Raw genomic sequence first — 15850 nt, 5'->3', positions numbered from 1 at the left:
ACTATCCAAATAAATGTGAGGACTTTCAGCCACAGTGCTGTTTAATCACTAATTATCACAAGCTGTCTCATTTTCCAGCTTGTGGAAGCGTGGCCAAAGCACAGCTAAGAAAGAGGTAACCACCACACCAGTTTTTACCTTTTGCACGTGATGGTTGCAGCTTTAGGGTAAACTTTGAGGAAAAAGTGAGGGTAAAATCTCGATCGGGTAGTCTACTGGCAGAACAGCTGAAGGATTTCTGAGCATCAGCTTTTCTTCTTGCATTTACAGTATTTATTTAGTTGGTTGACTGCTACATATCAAATGAGTGCTTTGTTTTCAGAAAGTTCAGACCACACAACTAAGAATCTGTCTCTCCCAAATGCTTAGAATTAAGTATTTTATTCCCCAAGGTGCTCTAACGGTAGTTACAGAAGGAGCATTACTAACGAGCAAATCCATATTTATGTGCATTTGTGTAACACAGTGTTGGTTTTTTTAAACAAATGCGTGAAGCACCAGATGTAGAAGTAGTAATAGGGGCTTTAAATTGTGAGTCATAAGTGCGTAGACCATGGGGGTCTGGAGGATTCCATGAAGACGGTGTTCATGTCAGATTTTAACCACAGTTATAAAAGTGAGAAGAGCAATTGGTAAAGTGTCAGGCATAGAGATGCCCCATGTGAAACTCTTTGGATGCTTCTTTTACAAGTTCTAGAAATTGTAAAATGCAAACTATAGAATAGGTCCTGCCCGCAACTTCTGGCAGCCTAACCAGTATGGATATAAGTAGAGAGGATGTCTTGGGACATCGGCAGGAGAAAAAGAAAGGAATGGAGAGGAATTGAGCAGCTGGAATTTAATACATTTCTCTGGGAAATGCTGATTATCAACTTTATTACAGAATTGCCTTTTTTACTTGGAAGACGATTTGTCTTGACAAGCCCTTTTAAAGGGAGCATGTTAAGAGCACAAGGGAGCTGAACCATTAAGAAAGGATACTGTATGGGAGTGAATGTATGTATTGCTTAATACGGCACCAGTGTGTTCAGTCTTTATTACTATCTCAAAACCATTTTTTCTCTCTCCATTGACCATAAGAAATATCCTCTGAATCCTAAGAAAATGAGACTCTAACTGTAGATGTTCAGCAATGAAAACAATAAGTGATTTAGCTTTGCATCCTGCCACAATAGCTGTTTTCTTCAACAGTACTTTCTTAAGGCTCCTTCCAAGTATTCAGGGTGTTTCTGAGCTGTTCATGTAAGGCCTTAAGATGAGTCATAAAAACATAACCAGGATGTTTCCAAGGTGCTGGGATTTTCATAAAATCCAACGTGAAACCCGATCACTTCTTCCATCCAGATCAAGCATTCCATTTTGGCTTCTCACAACACAAAGCTGTTTCAGATAGGGCTATCGCTGCTATCGATTATATACTTTTCTTTTTTCTTGTGTTTATTATAAAACGAAAGGGCTGATGAGAATGTTTGGTACAGATACGGAGCTGCCAGCTTGAAATGTTGAAAAGCGATGGTTGTCAGCAGCGAGCTTTAGTTACTTCCCTTAGGATAATTCCACACATCACACTGACAGGGCAGTTCTGCTGATGCTCACTCTAAATATTAATGTGCTGCCCTTAGTTCTTGTCATACCTCCCTCTGATGCTCTGCGTTACTCCTGGGCGTCCATACCTTTTGAAAACATGCTCTGCGGCTCTTTCCCATTCTCATGACTTTATTCCTTTGTTGAACAAAATACTTGGCCTTCTGTTTGGGGGAGGATGTCCAAAAGGTTCAATATTTGCAAACCCGAGTGTTTTCAAAGCTGGTTCTAGAACATGTGTTGTCTGACAGCCAGTAAATGTCCACACCCAAAATTCCTGCACCTCCTGTTCTCCAAAGAATGAATGGAACATAACATAGCAAGGAAATTGGTTAAAGGCTATAAAAATAGGTAGGAAGTAGCCTCATCTTTTCTACCTTAATTTTTGAATAAAATACAGTACTATAAACCTCTTTGGTATATCTTAATTAGTTTTTCTAATTGAAAGATAAAAATTGGAATAATCATGACAAGTTTGGATCCTTGAATATATACGATTTTTTTCATTATCAAACGTTGCCTCTGCATGCCGCTGTATGCTCCATATTTGCAAAAACTCATGTCATAAAGACGACTACCTTTGGATGTCTGTTAGTTGCGTGAGTCAGTAAATTGTTTATTTTCTCAGTGGAAGTTCACTCATGACATTGAGGAGCTATTTCCTCCTAATTAGTTCCCCAGATTCCTCGTATAAAAAAAACAACCTTAGGCTTCAAGGAGTCTGTCTGGGGTCATTATTTTCTTGATAAATGTACTCACTACCACTCCAGATTTCCCAGAAGGGAGACTGCAGGGTAGAAGAATGTTGTGTTGCACGTTATATTCCATGATTGGTTCAAATTACTCAATTTACCCTGTATTTTCAAAAAACAATCCTAAATCATCAGTCAGCCACATCCTACTTCCAGCGCTGATACCAGACAGTCATTTTCCCTCAGAGCATCATTGAACATGAGCCCTCCTCAGCCTGTTTCATACTTTGATGAACTAGATGGCTGCAGGGACTGTACTGAGATTTGAGACATTTCATTCGAGATGTTGCTAGTTGTTCCCCTCACAGACAGCTCTGGAGGAAAGGAGTGGACAGCACTGATTTTCCTCATGCGGGGCAGAGATTATCGACCTGTAAAATCTACCGTCATATTTTACCAAACCACTCCGAGATGTCGTCTTGTCAGATAGGTATGCTAATGCAAGGTACTTTATCTTCTCTAGTCTTTGAAAAAGAATCTACAACCAAACCTAAGGTAATGCTGGAGGAAGTTGTCACTTATTTAGCATGTGCTAATGAGACAAGCACTATTAGTTTGGTCTTTTAGATCAACAAATACTTCCTCAAAAAGAAAAGTATATCCTTCGGTTTAGACACAAATTTTAGCTCCATCTTGTGTAAATGTGTTCATTTTCACCTGTCACAAAACCTTTCATGCCGTGTGCCTTGTGATCGCTACTTTGTGCTCGTTCTCTGATAATTGCTCACCTCTGTGGTTCAGCATTGTCAAGCACAACTTTGTGTTTTACTCAATCTAACAGAGTTGTAAACTGATTGAAACACTGGGCTTGGGTTCCCACAGCCTAAATGCCACCTAAACCCCAGTGTTCCCTTTTGGCCTTCAGAGACACAGGCGCAGTTGGGTAGATCAGGCACCGCAAGTAGAATTACAGATGTGAAACGCTGGACTGTAGCAAGTGCTTCACAGCTTCTACAGATACAGCCTTATTCACACCTGTGCCAGCCTTGCTGCAAAATATTTACAGAAGAAAAGGCTGTTAGGTGCTGTAGAGCTGACGGCTCAGCAGCAGCGCCCACCACCAGGACTGTTTAACGCACAGGTGGTTGGGGAAGGAGGCAAATACCGCCTTGAGATCGCTCCTTTAGCAAGGGCCGCTGCAGCATCCCCTTTGCAAACAAATGCCTCTTAGCCCCTCGCTAATTTACGTCACCTCGCAAAGCTAATATTCACAGCGTCAGGGAAATATTTCTGGTTTATTTCAGTGGAAGTTTGTTTTGACTGAAGCCTGAGTAAAGGCCTGAAGATGTAATAGGAATGAACTTTTTTATTGGTAGGAAACGCATCTTTTAAAATCCTGTGATTATGAAAATATCTTACAGACGTGTCTCTTACGTTTGCAATCTTAAGATATGCGGGCTTGCTAGCCTTTCTTGCAGACTCTGAACTACAGGTGTGCAACACGAGCCCTGCATCCTTATGAACGCTGGGAACAGTTGTAAATAAAGAAAAAGAGAAGCTGAGAAAAACACATGCCGTACGCTTTGTACGTATTATTCAGTATTGGACTGCACCCATAACGCAACATCAGATGCCTTATTCTATTGGGCCACCTCTAGAAAGAAGCCGAAGCAGCAGCAGTGGCCAGCTCAGGCGTGTGGGAAATGCAGCCACAGTGCCTGCACCCTCTACTGGCGGCTGTACAGACCACAGATGGGTTTGACTAGGGTTTGGTTTTTTTTTTCCCCTCAGCTATAGGAATAATTTCCTCAGCCTGGAATAATAACATTTTCCAGCAAAAAATTTTATAGCATCATTGTTGAAAGTAATAGGAAATTTGGGTGTTCTACTCGTCTGGAATAGGAAAGAAAGTGAAAGGTCTGAGAAAGAGAAAACTAATTAATTCTTTCGTCTTGCTGGAGAAAGTATTTGTTGAAAACCACTGTGCTTACTTTCTAATGCAAGGGAATGCCAAAGTTTGCCACAGAAAGAGATTAAGCTGTATTGTGCTTATTCTGAATGCTAGAGACGTTGTTCATTAAGTTCTGCAAATGCCAGATGTGGAAAAAAAAAATAGTATTCTGCAACCAAGACCTTCTAGAAATTTGAAAATTAAAATTCAAAGTCATGTCTTTACGGGTGTGGGACTCAGTTTAGCCACAGGTAGGTATTACAAAGTATTTGTATAGATTTAGCTTTCAGCTGGTTCTAGCAGATCTTGTATAAAGAACAACTGAGATTTCAAAGTCCATGTAGAGTGCACACCGTAACATGACCACAGCGTATAGAGGATCATGTACTCTCCTGGGTTATGACATCAATTAAATAATAGCCTTCTAGGATGCTGCAGTTTCTCTCTTGCCATTTCTTTCTCTTTTCTTTTTTTTCTTTTTCTCTCTTGTCTGCCTACAGGATGCCCGCTAAGGCTTCCTGAGGTTGTGTTTTTCCTGTTATAGCAGACAAGAGGTGTCTGCAGATATTTTGCATGGAACAGCGGTGCTGTTTGTGTCTCCGTTTTTCCGGTGGGACCTGACAGCCAGCTACTGCAGACCTGGTACTACCACGCGTCTATGTGCAGCCAGACACACAAAGGCACATAGTCTAACATGCACCCATTACACAACTAGAATGAAAAATTTTGTCGTTGCTACTCTGCTATTCAATCGCTAGAATAACTGGATTTTACAGGAATAATATTAATGGGCTAGAAATAATGCCTTGGTTATACTATAGCGAGATTTTCAGAAATCACAGTGATTCGGTCTGCCTGCAGTTTACTTTCTTAAAAGTTACTGTATTTTTAAAAGGATTAATGCTCCCTCACCACCACCTGTTAAGATGACATTTCTTCAGGTCTCTCAGTTCAGGACCTCTTTAGGTGTCTCTGTTTCGGAAATCCTTGGCAACTTCTGTACTCTCTGCTTTGTCTGTTTGTCAGTTTTTTGTGGTTTGTCATCGCGCAGTGAATCACATTTTGGGACACCACAAGCTTTGAAACTTACTAAGATAAGCAGGTGAATGTATTACTGTTTGTACAATGGTACTTTTATATTGATATGCCGTTAAAGGACTGGATTTGCCATCATTATTGAGGCTGATTAATGCCTGCAGAATACAGGAACATTTCTTTTAGAAAGTGTTTTTCCGTCAGTTTGTTTTCTCCTAATGCTTATTATCGTGGAATTTCATAAACGCGCTATATCGGCTCCTCCACAAAAACAGTTTGTCCCACACGACTCTCCCCTCGCTTTCAGAGATCTTTCAATGCCCCGTAGCAACACGGCCCCGCTGCTGCACCTGCACCCGACTGCGCCTGTCGGTGCCAAGCAGCTGGGGCTGGCAGAGGCGGCGGCGCCGGAGCCGGGCTGCTCCCGACGCCCTCCTCTTCTTCCTCACCTCCCTCCACTCCCCTGCTTGGGAACCCCCCACCTCCTTCCTCCTCCTCGGTACGGGACGATTGTCTCTGCCCTGGCGGATAGAAAAATGAAATGGCTTATATAGAGTTTAAACCAGCCTTGGTTATATATAGTGAGATTTCCGGAAATCACAGTGCTTCCATCTGCCTTCAGTTTACTTAAAATTCACCGTATTTTCAAAAGGATTGATGCCCCCCACCATCACCTGTTAAAGATGACATTTCTTCAGGTCTCTCAGTTTAGGACCTCTTTCAATGAGCTACAATGAACTACTACAGTAGTTTGCTCGAGGTCTCCAGCCTGCCCCTGCCTCCCAGCCCAGTACCCAAACCCACTCCAGCCCCTTACCAAACGCATCTCGCATAAACCAGGTGGGAAGGGCCTTACCGCTTTTTTAAGAGTGTTTTCAAATTGCGTCTTTCTCAGTTGTCAGGAATTAACCGAGACTGCGTGAGTTTTAATTAGTGGATCGCGTTATTTGGTGCATCTGAAAAGAAATTCTAGGAAGCGTCTTTGGCTCTTTTGGCCAGTAGCCATAATGACAGCCAGGCTAATTATATCGGTCACCAAGTTATCGGTGCAATCGTAACTGGAGGCAAACAGACGCCAAGAGAAGACGGTAGTAAAATCATGATGTATTTCACAATCATCTTATTACCAGCTGATTTAAATAAGGGCCTAAATTGCTTTATCAGTGCTGAGAGAGTGTCAAGGTTTCAGCAAGTCTTAATTCACAGAAGTTGAAGCTTTGCTTGCTTATGGAAACTGGCCGGTGAAAAAGTAAAATGTATTCCTCGGTAAATGCATGTGGAAAACAATTTACTATTTTTACTTGCAAATGCTAACAATGTTCATTTTTCTGCTGAGGTTAGACATTAGGAAACAACATTCTCTTATGAGGTTCCTCTAGCTCCCATTTCATTACATCAGAGATTAAGTTGGCCCATAGTTCTCTGTCACTTGCGTACTGGGTCTGAAAGAATCTAAACTCCGTGTAATACCGACTTAGAGCACCAGCTCCCGCAGGGAATGTCGCTCTGTGCTTTACAATTCAGTAGGTCAGAAGTAGTCTACAGTATGTGCTCTTCTCAACTATAGGTTTAAACTAATTTAACTTAAAAACCCTAGAAACAGATTGGCTTTCACATAAGTGTAAACAGAAAACTCTTTGTATAAATGGTTTTTTGGAATTTTAAAAAAAAAAGTCTAGCCCCATGCTTTCCTGTATTTGGTCACTGCAAACCAAGGTACTGGTAGATTCTTACTTCAAAGAATAACTGAAATTTTGGGAAGGAACAAAGTCATAAAACTCTTCTGGACTAAAAGTATTCACAGCCACATAAACAAGGAAATGGATTTTATAATTAAATCAGAGTTCCCTGGCAAGCGCAGTGTTGTAATGTGTTGTAATCTACTGATTTAGTTCCAGTAAGAACACTGGCAATGGCTCTCTTTATCAATATCAGTCCTCTAACGGCACCCGAAAGAACCTGAAATTGTGAATCTCAGAATTACCCGGGTGATCGGTGCTGATCTGAGCATCTGGTCACCACAGGGCAACAGTTAGAGAGGGATGAGTCTGTAGGAACAGGTTTTGTGTCATCCTTGGGTCCTGTTTGCTTCCTCTTCCCGTGTCCTCGAGCGTTGTGTTTTGGAAGCACAGTACTGTACTTTAAAGAAAATGGCCTTTGAGAAGCTCAGGCTGAACGGGTGTTCAAAACCTTCCAGCAAAGCTTTTAACCCAGTAGGATTCTACTTCACAGAATGCTTTGCCATCTATCAGACCATTGGTCATGGCTGTTAATTAAATGAAAATGCAAAATAAATCTACAGTGCAGAGATACAACATAGGCAATTAAATATTCTGGTACAAGGTGCTAATGATAAAAGGCGAATGTCACCGAGGACAACCTGTATGATGTCAGCATACAGATGACATCCTCCCAGATGACAAACCGTACGATTCGCATGACGGGCCGGGAGGAAGGGAACCGCTGACGCCGACCGCTGGAGCCAGGCCTTGCAGGGGAGGCAGCGGTCAGGACGCACGGGGTGCGCAGCCAGGCTTGGGGACTTCTTTTGGAGGAGGGTGAATGCAGTTAAAGCTGAAACCCTTAGACTACCTGCATCTTATTTTCCTTACTCACGATATGCGAAAGTCTGGCCGTTTCTGAGCGACAGAGCTGTTTGCCATACATGCAAAGCATCAAATTATTTTAAATGTGGTTGTTTTAGTATAAAAGAACAATATTAAAGAAAGCAAATGGTAAACGAATAAAGATAAGTGTTTGAAGCGACTGAGGGACTGTGTCTTTGTGAAGAGCTTTAACGGCTACTCTGTGAAGAGGGACAGCCTCTTTAAATGTCTCTCTTCTTGGCAAGGTTAAACCAAATGAATGGCAATAACTAAGCAGTTACAGCTAACTAAAGCAGCTTATAGACAGGCATTATAATTTCCTTAAAGATTTGGCAGTCAGGGGCAATCTAGAGAATATAGATGGACGGAGGTGAGTAATCTTAAATAAGTTTCATGAAATCAAAGGAAATACTTAATAAAGTAACGTGCAAGAAACAACTTAATGAGCCATCTTGAGACAAGCAAATTAATGAATATTTAGAATCATATATATGTAAACAATTACACCTTTGCTATCTATTAGAAAGGTTAATCTTTTTTTCTTGAGAAATACAGTCTGATAAAATCTATACTTGAAAGACAAATGTATCACTATCTCAAGTTATATCTTTTGATAGCTCATGAAACTTACGTCACATAAAAAAAAAAACTTTCTTACCGTTAATGCTTCGGGTGCATAGTTTATATACCTCACATATGCATTTTAGCTCGGATTGCTAGCTGGTAGCGTCTTTCTTCTTTTTAGCCTTTGATAGTATGTTTTGCTCTTTTTGGAAGGTAGGTGCTCAGGGCTTCGTGTTCTTAAAAGGGAGAAAATGGAGCAGATCTAAATTTTAGAATATCGCAGGATGCTGGATTTAGAAATTTCCAGGGATTTTCAGTCCATGAAAATGTATCTCTTTCTTTCCATAAATGCAGATAACGCATCCCTGTCGAGGAGCAGCCAAACCAAATGTTAACTAATGCCACCCTTTAAACCAGTTTTGCGTTCTTTAGATTTTAATGAAAGTGGAGTTTCTTGGAGTGCAGCATATTAAAACATATTTAGCAAAGTTCTAATTGACTACAAGCTCTTCTCCCCCTTCTTTCAAATGTGTCCAAACGCTCTTTATACATACGTGTATATATGTGTGTGTGTATATATGTGCACGCATGTCTAAATGAACGTGTGTGTAGGCCACTTAGGTCTTTAAAGCAAGGGCATACTGGATGTAGACTGAATCAGCGTCAGAAACTATACTGGTAATAAAGTAGTACCAGTCCTTAGGCAGTGTTATTACCACATTTATGTTCAGACACAGCTATTACTATCGAATCTCAGGATAGATTAGTCTTGTACTTTGTTCTCCCAACCCTATAGCCCTTCCTAGCCCTGCACAACGTTCTGGAGCTGAAGACAAACCTTGCTGCCCCCCCGTGAGCAAGGACTCCTCTTGCCCCAGGAATGTTTTGGCTGAGAGGGGAGCTGTTGGGCTATCGAGGTCCCTGGAGGGAAGAACGAAGGAGAAATGTCGAAGCATGGAGGAGGGGAGTAGAGTGAAAGGCAGTGGGAAAGTTCAGGAAAGGGACCCCAACCTTGGGGACGGGGCAGAGCAAAAGAGATGCTATGTATGAACTGGTACCACGTATCACTGCTGTGAGGGGGAGTTAAAATCTTCTTGTGCGCAAACAACAATTTTGTGCCATTTCTGCGCAAGTTAAGATGGGTTAGGATCAGGTGGAGATTTGATGGCTAAAGGGGGGATTGTAGTAAATTGGATGGAAATTATCAGCTGCCCCCCGTAGAAAAACCCCAACTGTAGCAGAGGGATGAATGGGTAGAATTTTTCATACAGTTAGTAGGGGACAATATGCTTAAATGATTCTTGGAGGACTCCAGTGGGAAGATACATATATCCTCCTTGAAGAAGTGAGAAGAAAACTTTATGCATCTGGATTCCAGTAAAGTTTATGCATCTGGATTCCAGTAGCTCAACAAGTGACAATAAGGGTGTAGTAATTTTATGACACCATTATTTCTTACTTTTGCGTGCAAAAACCAACCCAAAGATAAAACTACTCCAGGGTTTTATGCAGATGAAGAATGGCAGAATAGCTCACTTGATATTGTCCTCTTTGGTGATAGTTTTTAGGCTGTTGGTTGATCTGTGGCTGGTGGCAAGTGATTGATATTCACGCGCGCATTTTCTTTCTAGTTTTGAAACCTTTTTTCCCCCTAGTGTTCCCTTGAGAATAACATAGCAACGTGCATAGGACTGCCCTGTCAGCAACTACGTTCTGCCTTTTCCTCCCGTATCTGGGAGCCATATGCCTTCAGTGGCAGTGAAAGAGTTAAATTTCAGAGTACTGAAGGATGCTGGATTTGAAAATTAATCATGGACCATAATAATTATTGATACTCACCAGGTGAAAAATGTGCCCAGGACACGATTATTCCAGTAACCAGAAATGTCACAGGATAAACTGCTACTGTGTCCTGTCATTCCTGCCATGGATATTTAGATATAGATGCTCAGTGGGACTCGGAGATGTAAATAGCCTGGCGTGGCTGGGACTGGCCTTGGCTCTGCTGGGACGTGCTCTCAGGTGAGGGGTGTAAAAGCTTATCAAATTATCGGGCACCTTCAGATCTCACCTGGGGCTACGCGCTTGGAAACATGAGTGGGTGTGCTGGGCTTGATTAGCGTCAATATTTTAAAATGAGGTGGATGTTAACGCAACAAAATACAGATTTTCAACACAATTGCGAAAGGAAGTCTCTCCTAAAATAACTGGAGATGTTAATGAGCTCTCTACAAGAGGCTTAACTCAGGATGCTTATAATCTTTTAGTATGTGATTGTGGCTGTTCTTAAAAAAATAAATAGACCTTTCAGAATTCAAAGGACTATTTTCCTTTCCCTTCTGATCTGGCCTTCCTTTCTCCCCACATACCCCGAGTTGTCAACTTTCATTCTCTACTGTGATCCTAGAAAACATGAAGGCCAGGATCAGAGAATACTTTTTTTTTTTTTTCCTCAATTCAAAATAGAAAGTAGGCAACGAAAAATAATTAAAAGACTTCAAGAAACAGCCAGGCGAAAAAAAAAAAAGTCTCATATATCTTGTGTGCAGACAGTAACAGTCTAAGTCAGACCATTTCTTACTAAATTATACCCGTGTGAAATATTTGAGCGTTGCACGCGGGTATCATTTAGCAAGCGGCAACAGCCTGCCCGCACGCAGGTGTGCGCAGCCTTTTTATCCCATACTGGTACCAGTTTATACACCGGAGGGGCCACCCCCAAAAACCTGCTGCCTTTTTTTTTTTTTTTATTATTTTTTTTTTTTTTGCTCCCCCTTTTTACCCTGGCGCCTCCCTGTAGGGCTCCGGGAGGGAGCCCCGGGGCCGGGGCGGTGCGGGGCCGGGGCTGCCCGCGCTATTCGCCGCGCCGCCGCTGGGGGTATCTTTGTACCATTTTTCATCCAGCAGCAATTTGGAGTGGAAACGTGGAATAAGGGAAAAAGCAGGGTTCTCGGCGGCTTTAGCGAGCCGCGCATCCAGGAGCCAAAAAAGATTAACAGCCCCCCTCCACCCCTATATCCCCCCCCCCGCCTTCCCCGCGACACACACACACACACACACGCACCCCTCGGGGCACCGTCGCGGCTGCGGGATCACCCGCCGGACGTCAAGCGAAAGGGATTCGTCTGGAGGGCAATTTCGGATCGGGGGAGATCTATTGGATTAGTAGGATTATCTGCTTGCAGCCGGAGAGAAGTAGCGTTTGATCATTTCTATTGCTTGCCTGATGGTCGGATTTAAATGGAGGTGGCTCGGCGCGGATGAGGCTGAATTCCGGATGGGGGTTTCCAGCCCCCCCCTCCCCTCGCCCCGATCCCAGGAAAGGGCAGAAAAATATCTAAAAATCGGTATAATTCGGAAGTGTCCGGGGCACGATTGAGAAACCTCCGGCTCGCAGCGGCTGGGAGGGAGCCGGAGGAGGCGAATCCGGTGAATTACAGTTTCAGCTGCGATTGCAGAAAAGCGACCGTGAACTGGTAAATACTTTGATGCTCTCGGCGTGCGGGGCGAGCCCCGGAGCCGGGATGGCGAGGCGGGGGGGGAGGCTCAGCACCCCGGAGCCGGGATGGCGAGGCGGGGGGGGAGGCTCAGCACCCCGGAGCCGGGATGGCGAGGAGGGGGGGGAGGCTCAGCACCCCGCAGCCAGGGTTGGGGGGGGGGGGATTGCTCAGCACCCCCGACCCCGGAGCCGGGATGGCGAGGGGGGGGGAGGCTCAGCACCCCGCAGCCGGGGTTGGGGGGGGGGGGGATTGCTCAGCACCCCCGACCCCGGAGCCAGGATGGCGGGGGAGGGGGGGTGCCTCAGCATCCCCGGCTGCGGGGCCAGAGCGCCGGGCTGAGCCCGGGGGTGGTTTGTGGTGCGGCTTTACCGGCCGTGCGTGTGTGTGTGCGCGGTGTGTGCGTGTGTCCGCGGGCAGGGAGATGGCATTTAAGCCGCTGTAACCGGCCCGGGGCACGGGGGCTGCGGTGGCGAGGAGCCAGAGCGGTGCCTCGGGGGCAGGAGCCGCTGCGGGGGGTGGGGGGGAACGTAGGGTATTTGCAGGGAGATTTACACACACGCACACACACCCCGCATCTGCCCCAAGCACCGTCCCCCCGCCTGCTCCTGCCCCCGCCGCCGCCACGACCAACTTTTCCACCCCCGCCCCGCGGCTCCCCCCGGCTCGGCGGGGGCTACTGCTCGCCTTTGGGCCGGGCAGGGGGCTGCCGTGCTCGCCCCGCGGCCCCCAGCTGCGGGGCCGTACAGTGCCGTGCCTCTTCCAGGCTGCCATGCCTGATGGAGGGCTTTTTTATTTATTTATTTATTTATTTCCCCCTCTTCTTCAGACATCTTCTCGCTTGGGTGTTAAGTACTGGTTTTTCTCCCCCCCCCACGTTCCTCTTTTCCTGATGATCGCACTAGAGCCTCGTCTTTACTTGCTGAAGGAAAATCAATTTTCAGCAGGTTTAATTAAAATTAATCAGTCAAATTACTTAATATTAATTGACTTATAATTAAAGCCAGAAAGTTACCTTGGAATCAGGAGAAAGGATATTATCTCAAATCATTTTAAGGATGCATACGGTTCCCCAGCAATTACATTAAAATAATTGTTTAAATAAAACAAAACTGAGCTTGATTAAAGTGTTGTGTTCTTGGTGCTGCAGGTGACACAATCTGGACAAGCTATTTTCTTCTGTAAATTTGCTGACCTTTTTAAGGAATATCATTTTAGTTTGACGCTGGGTTTGCTTTCTGGAAGGCCAGTTTGTTTTAGCTCTAACAACTATGGCATTAAAAATCCCTCAGTATAAAATGGAAATATATCTTATAGAAGCTATAAATATCAAAGTGAATGTTTTTAGCACATTTCGATGTACTATGAATTTGAAATGAAGCAGATTTTTTTTTTTTTTTCCCCAGCATAAGTGTAAGAAATTGGTTTAGGAAATATTTTTTTCCAGTATTGCCTTCCACTGTGGTAATACTTGCATTTATCCCGAGCCTTAGTGGGACCAGACTGTACTGGTAAATTCACAGAGACAATTCATATCTGAAACCATGTATTTGTGCCAATGCTCAAAATAACTTTTTTTGTGCCCCCTTAAGACCTAGGTTGTTTTTTGGTTTGTTTGGTTTTTAAAGTAGCAGCATTTTTGATGCATCTACAGACTATTGTTATTGATGAAAGAGCAACACTGTGAGCTTTGGGACCTTTTCTCCTACTTTTTTTGCGGGGGGGCTGGCTTAATTGAAGCAAAGGATACTTATGAAATTGCATGTCTCTTACTACAGGCACCTGACAAATGAAAGACCCATGTATGATATAAATGACCATTTAAAAATAGAGCCCATTATTCAGGGCCCTGATTTTCAAAGATACTGATTGCCATTGACTGCACTGAGACTTGCGCGGGCTCAACAGCTGTAGCACGCAGCCCACTTTTGCATCTTTGAAATTAGATTTGCAGATTGGGAGCCAAAAGCTAAGTAGCCATGTTTGGAAATACTGGTCGGCTGGGTTTTCTTCTTTTTTCTTTTCCTGCCTGCCCCCCCTCCTTTTTTTTTTTTTTTCTCCTTTTTTTTTTTTTTTCCCGGTGCACAATGCAGGGTTAAAGACGACTACTTCTTAGTTACTTTTGATAAATGACACCGGTTTTCTTCAACTACAGCTACAGACTGCAGCAACGCTGCAAAAGCAGTTTTGCAGTGCACGATGAGAGGGTCCTTAGATACATATGAAGAGATCCCATTTATTTTGTGTATTTCACGTGAATCATGTGCAGACTGTGGGAAGAAAAATGAGGCTGAGGATAATCATACTAAGTGTGCTGGGAAGGAGGATTTGGCGGAACACCTCTGTTTTCTGATTAACTGAAGTAGCAACGAAAACCATCAGAGAGTGTTCAGGCTCTTTAAGGCACTAAGTTGTGTAGAAGCGAGGAGAAGAGTTGTCATCCTGATACTGCTTTGATTACCTTACCCCTTTCTCTACAGTAGGGTAAGAAGATAATATCCCGGCTGTTGATACTTCAACATCCTTAACAAAGTGGGTTTGCTCTGGATTATTTGGCTGGAGGTGGAGCAGTCTGCTGAGGAGGGTTATTTAAAGACTGGGACAGAGCTGTAGGCAGATAAATTGATTTGCAAATGAATGGAGGATTTGAACGTGGTAATGGTGGTAGTTTTATTTTTTATCAGTTTGCATATTTAATATCCACTGGCATACACACAAGCATAAACCACCCTAATTGTTCAAATGGAGTCTGGGGAAAAGAGAAGAAAGCAGAGGCTTAGATATGGTCTCAGTTCGTAATGGATTGGCTTGCCTTTCTTTATTAAAAGCAAATATACATTCCTTTCTAATAGAGACGTGGAGCTGCATTACAGCTCCTTGGCTAGCTTTGAATTATTTGTTTGATGTCATATTTATTATGTTTTTTTAATCACATGAAAAAGAAACTATTTAAAAATTAAATAGTGAAAAAGAAGGGCAAAAAGAGACAGACATTCTTTGAAAGCAAATAATGAAAAGACAACATTTGGCCAGAGATTCAGCAGAGACCTTTGTGGATTTCTTTTAATAAAGGATGGGCAGTAATCAATCCGATCCAGTAAACAATATAATTTCCGATTAGTCCCAGATACCCACCCATGGTAAGTATAATGGGTAATGATAAAAAATAGGTCCTGACTGGTGAATAAAGGCTGTTATAAAAGCATATTGCCATTACTGTAACCCTGTTCCTGAGCTCTGCGTTATGAAGGAATGGAGGCATCCAGAGGGGTCGTTGCAGAAGAGTTTGTATGGGAGGGAGGGAGTTAGAGGATGCAAAAAAAAAAAAAAAAAGAGCAGCTGACGGGGAAACTTCATCACGTCTTGCATATTGAAAGCACATCCTGTAGTTTTAATGACAAATGATGACATTACATTCCCCCGAATGACTATTGAATGATCACAATTACAAGGGGAAATCGTGTTGACTTCTTGGTGACTCGGCTCCACGTTTCCACCTGCCTCCGAAGACCCCACGTGTTTTCCAACAGACTTGGTTTTCATAATTATTAATTGCTAGTTAACGATGTGCTGCGTATTATCCAGGGCTAAAAAGTGACTAGTTGGCTACTTAGTACCATGTTCAAGTTTTTCTGCACACCCACTCTACCGTGTCACTTTTCACTAAAAAACAAAAGGGTGGTGTAAAGGGACACCATCTGTGTGAAACCATGGGACACAGTGTCTACTGTAAATATCCCTATGGGAATCAAGGCACGTAAAGGTCTGGGCATCATACATCAGCGTAAAATGGTTTTTTCCACTGCTGTGGGCAAATAAAAGATGAGGCCATTTAAAGGAAAGCAATTGGAGTTCCCTTTCCCCCATTTGTTGAATTCTTCTGTTTTGTCCTCATAATACTTTCTGCGTAATCAGTTTTAG

The 15850-nt window shown here is 43.3% G+C and overlaps 1 protein-coding gene across 11 annotated transcripts in view; it reads left to right on the top strand.

Moving 5' to 3' along the window:
• Positions 1 to 15850, top strand: part of NLGN1 (neuroligin 1) — a 400353-nt gene that overhangs the window by 60971 nt on the left and 323532 nt on the right. For 4 of the 11 annotated variants that reach the window (XM_074589958.1, XM_074589957.1, XM_074589954.1 and 1 more), the window contains exon 1: positions 11073 to 11908. The exons of 3 other annotated variants lie outside the window; for them this stretch is intronic. The gene's annotated coding sequence lies outside the window, so the exon portion shown is untranslated. Of the gene's footprint in view, positions 1 to 11070; positions 11909 to 15850 lie in introns of those variants that run through there. 4 more of the 11 variants (XM_074589959.1, XM_074589951.1, XM_074589955.1 and 1 more) reach the window with 4 other exon arrangements.

This window comes from Larus michahellis, chromosome 6 (assembly GCF_964199755.1).
Source record: "Larus michahellis chromosome 6, bLarMic1.1, whole genome shotgun sequence".
Classification (NCBI taxonomy): domain Eukaryota; kingdom Metazoa; phylum Chordata; class Aves; order Charadriiformes; family Laridae; genus Larus; species Larus michahellis.
This window is presented reverse-complemented; position numbering and strand designations above follow the sequence as displayed.